This window comes from Amblyomma maculatum, chromosome 7, assembly GCF_055883805.1.
Source record: "Amblyomma maculatum isolate TAMU_Amacu chromosome 7, ASM5588380v1, whole genome shotgun sequence".
Taxonomy (NCBI): domain Eukaryota; kingdom Metazoa; phylum Arthropoda; class Arachnida; order Ixodida; family Ixodidae; genus Amblyomma; species Amblyomma maculatum.
The window spans coordinates 82,514,608-82,523,412 of NC_139350.1; positions in this window are offsets into that span (position 1 = coordinate 82,514,608).

The window sequence follows — 8,805 nt, forward strand, 5'->3', positions numbered from 1 at the left end:
AGATAGCTGCTCGTGTGCCTTCTTCCATACGAGATTCTCGTACACAAAAATAAATTGAATACATTCATGATGGTAAGCTGCATGTACATTTGCCAATGATCATGTATGAGGAATAGCTGCATTATTTTCACCACTGCCCCGCAAATGTTCTGCGCCATGGATTCTGGCTCGGACAATGCATAGAAAATATAAAATGTGTGTGCCTGTTATGTATTCACATTTGCTTTCGAAACAAAGAATGCAAAAGAATTAAAAAAAAACTTGAAAAATCTTGCTAATCTCAATTCCTAAGACACCCAGATGAGAAATTCATGGTCAGCTGTGCAATCGTGTTCCAACTTCGCAGCAATCTCTTGATCTATCCATGAGCTTATGTTGATGATACATGCCAACCAGCACAGAGGTGGCATCTCGCCGGTCATCACAACAGCGCACTCCTCTAAATAAAAATGATGATGGCATGTGCATGCATACCCCTCTACTGGCACCTGTGCGAAGTGTGCTGTCTGTCATGTTTTGCTAAGATCAGTGTTTCCTGGTCAAACCACACAAGATGGGACAGCCCTACAGACAAGGAAGATGTGTAGTGGCAGACTCATCTGCCAGCACCTGCTTTGGCTGTTATGTCCAATTCTGAGATCAAGAAACTGCAGAAGTTTTTGCCTTCATACATAGGCATTCCTAAGCATTGAAGGAGAGAGGAGCGTCATTTTTATCACTGATTTGTTTGGCATTACTGACGCTTGTGGAGGTTCTCACGGGACTCTGCTCTGCTCTCCGAACCAAATGCCTCAATGTTAGCTTGAGCCACATATCTGTGGCAGGGAAGAACAAAACACCGAAGCACAGCATGTGGGCCAAGCTGTTTTCTTCCTCAGTCATAGGAGCATCCGCGTGCTCCGGCTTTGCAGCATTGCCTCCCTGGATGCAGATGCTGTTTTCCGAGATGAGGAGAAAAAGGAGGGGCAGCTCGACGTGCTACGCCAGTTTGCTCGCACGCTGCCTCTCTGCCACAGCTTAGGGGAAGGAGAAAGATGAGAGAGATAGGGGAATGTTGAATTCATTCAAGCTAGTTTAAAAATACTTGTATTGTGGAAGGGACAGATGAATGCCCGTTGCTCATGTGCATTTGTGGTTTAGTAAATAGCTTTTTGTGTTCAGACCCCTTAAGCTTAGGACTTCATTTTTGCAGATAACAAATTTCTATGAGAATATGTAATATGCACCTGGTATTCATGTCTCAAAGCAGATTACATTGATTGCCGTCTTGTTAGAGTTTATAGGGCAAAATCATCATTGCAGTCGACACCACGCCTCAGTGGTGGACGACGGCTGTTGTGACACGCATTTTATTGTGCCCTCAGATAATGGCACGTACCCACGAAGAGGATTGGCCACACATAAATCCAGAAGAAATAGGAGCTATGCTGTTAGATATGAGAATAAAAAAAGACACTTATGAATATAAATATGCAGTACGTGTATCTTTCCCTGTTCTTTTTCTTTTCTATTTTCTCCTGTGCCCCACAAGGCAGTGGAGGTGGATGAGCTAGAGCCATTAGTGGGACCGTGCATTTTTTTATTCCTTTTTGTCACAACTACTATTTCCTAGAAAAAGCATTGCCTGTGCTTGCTCAAGCATACCTCCAGCATAAACATGTTGAGTGAAATGCTGATGTCAATCGATCAAGTGTGAATCCTCCTTGCCAAGGGTGTAGATCTGTGCGTGCGATAAGCCAGTAGCAAAAACTGTTCTCGCTGCCGACTTCGATCCCTATGTGCGAGTTTGAGGGCCCCTACGGTAACCGACAGTCTTGTGTGCACCCAGGACCATGCAGCGCCACCTTCGGGGCATCTGCTCAAAATACACATCACCGAATCGCATGATCCCCTTTTTTCGTCTTCCTCAGCCAATAGTCTGGTATTAATGCGTGGTTGATCGCTGCATTGGGCGCATCACAAAACAGTCCGACCGTAAGCAGCATGAGTGGATGTGCACAGGTATAAGCTGAGGCATTGAATTTGCATACCATTTAAAATGGGGGTGTGTTGATTGCTGTTGATTGTTTAACTCTCATGGCTCCCGCTCATTTCTATTTTGCAGTGCATTCATAGTTTATGTGGATACTGTTATTTATTTCTTGCTCTTGCAGTCTTGAACTTCAGCGGTATCTACAGCATAATAATTACCCATATATTAATTACCCTGTTAGCTTCCAGCTCATCAGAAACCATATTTCTAATTCTTACTTTATCCAGTGTCTTTTATGTTGTTTAACTGAAACTAGTTTTTTTTTCATGTCATATCAAATGTTGTGAGAATTTACCCCTTCATAGTTTTGAATGGCTTTGCAGTGTCTTGTGCAGGAATAATACTGTGTAAAAGGTAGACATGTTCAGAGGTTCCAGACTCCTATTTTCTGTGGCATTTAAAATTGGGCCATCATCAATCAAGTCATAACCCTGTATCGCTGCAAACTTCATAATCTCATCTGCCTGCCTGAGTTTCTCCCTCCCTTGCTATGCTTGCCTTCCCTGGGAATCTACAAAACATAGATAAGCTAACTTACAATGCATTTTGTGTACTCTGTCTTTACCTATACCTTTGACATGTGGAATTTTTTTTTGAGAACTGACCTCAATTACATCGTAATTGTGCAGTTGTATATACATGTTTGTATATTTAAGAGTGAAGAAGACAGTGAAGAGGCATGAATAAAAACTGTCTCGCTCCAGGTAAGCTATGTTTTAACCTCAAAATAATTAATGCACTGATGAACCCATGGTTGATGAATAAATTATTTTGAAAGTATTATGTCTCTCTTTCAACACTCATTTGGAACAATTAGGGAATGCCCAATTGTACTATAGAGTGGTGGTGCTCATGGCACTCATAAACCAAGATATTCTAGTTGCCACAAGTTCACCCTTACACGGCCTTGGAAAAGATTGGCTCATGGGGAATAGAAAGGTCAGAAGGCTTGCTGCAAAAGTTGCTTTGAGAGGTGGCCACTGTTTTCAGCTTTTTGCAGTCTCATTCAGAAGCAAGCCAACATAACCTGCAAATAAGTAGACATGCACAAAATAATATGAGCATTATTCTTGTAAATGTACTAGACATTAATCAGTCAAAATAGTGTGCTGAACAGGTATGTATTGTAAAGCCTCCTTTCTTATCTACACTCCCATAGTTTGCATGGAAGCATCTGCTCTAGAACCTAAAGATGACATTTAGTTAATTTGTTGGCTGGATTAATATGCCACAAAACTTTTGGTAATACAAAAATCTTCCTTCCTGAGGAAGGATTGATCCTCAGTGCTGAGGACAAGCATGAAAATAAAGGTTAAGTTATGAAATCTCTTCCTGCTGAATTCATTGGCAGCTAGAATGTAACAAGTATATTGAGCAGCTCTAAACTTCAAAGGAGCCCACATTGGCACTGCATCTTATGCTTCCAAATGCACCTATCTACTAAACATGCATGTTTTGCTAGTAACCAGGTTTCTAAAGCTCTTAAGAATTTTTTATTCATAGGAGTGGATGCTAAAGACCTAAAAAATTAGACCAATCAGCTTACTATATGTTACATATAAAGTGTTTACTACAGTAATCGTTAACGAATGAGGACAACCTTAGACTTCCATTAAGCAAACAGTCATGCAGATTTTTGTGAAGGGTGCTTTATTGATCATATCTATGCCATGAACCAGGTGATAGAGAAAAGCTCAGAAGATAAACAGCCCTTATACACAGCATTCATTGGTTACAAAAAAAGCATTTGACTGAGCAGAAACATTGGTAGTCATGCAAGCCATATGTGAAAGTACTGGAAGATACTTATAGTGACTGCACAGTAACCATAGTTCTGCATAAAGCGACAAAATTCCCATAAAGGGAGGTGTTAGGAAAAGAGATGCCATCTTGCTATCTCCCCAAAAATATTCACAGCTTACTTAGAGGAAGTAATCAGAGAATTGGAATGGGAGCTGTTACGGATAAGAGTTGATGGAGAGTACCTCAGGTAATCTGCGATTTATTGATGACATTGCCTTGCTAAGTAACTCAGGCTATGAAGTGCAAAGATTGATTAATGACTTAGAAAAATATAGAAATGTTGGTTGGCTTGAAAATCAGTACGCAGAAGTCTAAGGTAATGTTCAAAAGCCTCGGGAAAGCACAGCAGTTCACAATAGATAATGAAGCACTGGAAGTGTTTGACTAATATGTTTACTTAGGACAGGTAGTAACTGTAGATCCAGACCATTAGAGGAAAATAGCTAGAGGAATAAAAATGATGGAGCGCATTTGGAAAATGTTTGCAGATTATGAATGGCAGCTTACACATATCACTCAAGAGGAAAGTACACAATGGTTACATCTTCTGTACTCAACTATGGAGCTGAAACGTGAAGGCTAACAAAAAAGGTTCTACATAAGTTGAGGACAATGCAGAGGGATATGGAACGAGAAATGGTAGGTGTAACGTTAAGAGATAGGAAGCACGCAGAGTGGGTCAGAGAAATAACTCAAGTTAATGACATTCTAAGAGAAATCAAGAAGAAAAGGGCATGCACAGGGCATGTAGTGCATAGAGAGGACAACAGATGGTCACTTAAGGTAACAAATTGAATTTCAAGGCAAGTGTAGAAAGGGGTGGCAAGAAGGTAGGTGGGCAAATTTAAGTTTGCAGGGATCAGTTGAATTTTATCACCAAGCACAGACAATATAATACTCATACAAACTGAAAAAAAAAAATTGGCCACTTTGACGACTAAAGTGATGAAAGGTGAAAGCCTCAATGCTGTGCCAAATTTGCACCTGTCCTCATGTGCAAGCATTTTGGGGAGATGACATCAGCTCATCGGCGACTAGATTACGCTCCTTGCATCTTCACAATTTTTCTATGTTTACTGTTATGTCCTTGATTTTACTGGCTGTGCAGCATTATTTATTCATTATTATGCAAATGTGACTAATCAGTAATAATTATTTAGTTAGTCAATAATTTGTAATCATTCAATCAGTTATTAGTAATTTGATCAATTATAATTAGTCAATAATGAGTAATTGGTCATTGATTGGCATATGGCCACTTAAGGCATGCATTCATGTGTACTGTGGTAATGTTCTGCAATTGGTCTAGACCTCCATGACATTATTCCGTCTCAACCAATAATAATTAGTCAATAATGAGTAATTGGTCATTGATTGGCATATGGCCACATAAGGCATGCATTCATATGTACTGTGGTAATGTTCTGCAATTGGTCTAGACCCCATGACATTATTCCGTCTCAACCAGTCAGCTGCCACAAAAGCATGACACTCTTGCTGACGACAGTGCAAACGTTCCCCACATGTGCTTTGGGCTGTGTGTGCCAGCCAATCTAAAATCTGATCCCTGGAGCCAGGAACATGGTGCACAGCCTTAGGGACACCACTCCAAGTACTCCAACAAGTACCTTTCTGGCTTGTGGCTTCAGATTGTAGAAATGCAGGCGCTTACGATAAACCTTGGCTGCCATAATGCACCTCTAACAATGGCATATGTGCCTGCCTAATATCAACATACTTGTCACACGAACCACTTGGAGTGTATTTAAGCCTACTTGCACAACACTATTGTAACTCAGTTACGAAGAGTTTTTCAAGTGCACCATACTGCCATCAATCACAAATATCGTGCTGTGACTTCCCAAATTATCCCAACAAACCTCTGTGTGTAATGACTCGACCTTTGGTGCGTTTGCATGTTCTGGGATACTTAAGAAATCCATGGTACTAATTACTAGACTCAAGCAACTTTATCTGACATACATCTGGTGAGAATATCAGAACTATATTCAAGGATACACAGATGGAAGTGCATCACCACAAGTGTCACCTGCATCTGTGGTGATACCCACTCAGAACACAGCTCAATATGTTTTCAGCATACCATAAAACTCTGAGCAAGCACCCTTAACTCTGCGAGCACTCCCTTCCTAATTTTGCTGCTAATTTCACATTTCTTTGTCATTCCGAGAAAATGCCCCCCTCCCTCACGCACCGCCAATGCAGGTTATAGTGCGGATGTTACCATGCAAACTATGGGTTGGTATGGTCATCAAAAGATTTTTTACAATGCATACCTTTTATGCAGACTGTTTTATGACCGGTTAATGACTAGTACATTTGAAAGGATAATGCTTATATTATTGTGTGCATGTATACTTATTTGCAGATATTAGCCTGCTTCTGAATGTGACTGCAAAATGCTGAAAGCAGTGGCCACCTCTCAAAGCAGCTTTTGCAGCAAACCTTCTGACCTTTCTATTCCCCATGAGCCACTGTTTTCCGAGGTCGTGTAAAGGTGAACTTGTGGCAATTCTAGAAGATCTAGGTTTTTAGGTGCCACAAGGACCACAACTTTTGGCATTTGGGCATTCTCTAATTGCACCAAATAGGTGTTTAAAGAGAGACATTATTTTGAAAATAATTTAGGCACTGTCTGGTGACACATCCCATGGCAAGACAATCCCTCGGACTTGCCACATCAGAAACAAAACTAACAGCTTGCAAAATGATAGTGCGGCCAGTGTTGGAATATGCGTGTGAAGCCTATGACCCTCACTAAATCTCTAACATGAAAACAAGAACAAATGCAAAGACATGCGTTGCATTTGATTTTTTCGAAGTACAGAAGACAGGCAGGAACATATTTTTCCATTATACACAGTAAAACCTCGTTATAACGAGTGTTAAAAAATCGGAAAATAGTTCGCTCTATCCATAGTTTGTAATATAAAATTTCGTAAAAAACACATGCAAGAGCAGCAAAATTCCATCAGAGAAGGCACAGCAACTCGGAGGGTGCCTACTTGGATCCCGTCCATTTATTTACGCGCAAGAAACTGAGTTATCGCGGCCAACTTTTTTGTGTTGATCGCGTTCCGTATCATGCCCTATTCCACAGTTTGCAAGCACTCAACAAGGGTAAACCCACTGCTCTCAATAGCACTGCAGTGGGAGGCAGTAAATCCAATGCAGCAAGCACTTCTTGTGAAGTCAGAATGTTCTCATCATCTGCAGGGTCAGCCTGAGGTTCGTCTGCGGGATGTTCAGAAACTTCCACAGCGATTTCGGCGTCCGTCAGTCAAGCCGTAGTCACCACATTGTCGTCGCTGCCTACAAAGTCTTCTAAACTTATTGTTGCGTGCATGTCACCAACAAAACACGAAAAATCGTTCCAGGCTCATCGAGCTCACGGAGCTCTACTCCTGCTTCATCAGGATTGTCCCCATCGTCATTTGATGAACGGGCCTCTGCTGAAACAAAACCTGCATGCCAAAAGCAGTTGACAATCATTTTGCCTTTCCCGCTGTCCCATGCCGCTTCAATGCTCCCAGCAAGTCGATCTTCAAGTCCTGCTTCATAAGAAGCTTCACAAGAAGGATGTCAATCAGTCTCCTCTTGCAAACTGGCCTTGAAGGCCCTGATTTTATTTCGAGCTTGGTCTTTAATGTCAGTGCTGCTCTTTTTTTCATGTTCACCGCCATCACAGCACTACGTACACCCATGCACCACACTCAAGACGACGACCGACGCAGCCTCCGCCGAATGCTACAACGACTATGACGGCCATGCCGCGACACCGCTGCTAACACTAAAACCAAGAAAAGCGAGACACAAAAACCAAAAAGGCAAAAGCAACATTCGATCACGCCGCTGCCGCCCGCACTCGACGATTGTGAGATGCAAACTATTTCTTATGGCCTCCGAGATCACCTCCGTGCACACAAGCAGGCGCGCGGGGGGGGGTGATCTCGGAGGCCATAGATTTCTTTGACTGTCAAGTCCCAATGCCATCGTGGCATCTGTGGCACTGTCAGCGCCTGCCAGGTAGTCCTGAACGTTTGCTGCTATGCCGCACAACAAACATGTAGTGCAACAAAGCCTCCCTCCTGCTATTAAGCAGGTGATTTTTCAGCTGTCCGAGTAAACGCGGTTTCTTCTGGCAGGGGGTTATTGGCACTTCCTTGGCTGCTGAAACTTGGCATTAGTTTGGTAGGATGACAGATGATGCCTTGTCAGGTGCCAGCCTAACCTCTAACATTTCTGCCAATATGAAGAGTTCCTTGTGTTTCACAGAAGTAACGCTCATACAACCTTTCAAAATCACTTGGTCGTTAGGTGGATGGTGCATGGTGACAATAGAGGGTTTGTCCTGGGTATTCAGCACAGAGTCAACTTATGTTTGCACAGAGAAGTAGACTGTTTTCATGGTAATCTTGCTGGCATCCAGTAGCGGCTTGTCTTTATGCTTTTCTCTCAATGGAACTTCTGGTGTCTGTTTTGATTTACAACAATCAAACAGCCATGAGAGCACTGAAATGTTCAGAACACACAATTTATATAGGTCCTTTCCTTGACCATAGATAATTTACAGGCTGAGAAAATACACAAATGAATGTACTGTCCTGTATATACATGTCACCATAACTCAACAGTTTTGACGTCTTCTAGGGACTTGACTGCTCATATTTCTGATGCAAATTGGGCAGGTGATTTTTCAGCTGTCCAAGTAAATGGAGAGTTTCTTCTGGCAGGGTGGTTATCACTTTCTTGGCTACCAGAACTTGACATGAGTTTTGTAGGACGACGGACAGAGCCTTGTCAGGTGCCAGCCTAACCTCAGACGTTTCTGCCAATACAAAGAGTTCCTTGTGTTTCACAGAAGTCACGTTCACACAATCTTTAGAAATCACTTGGTCGTTAAGGTGGATGGTGCGTGGTCACAATACAGGTTTTGTCCTGGGTATTCA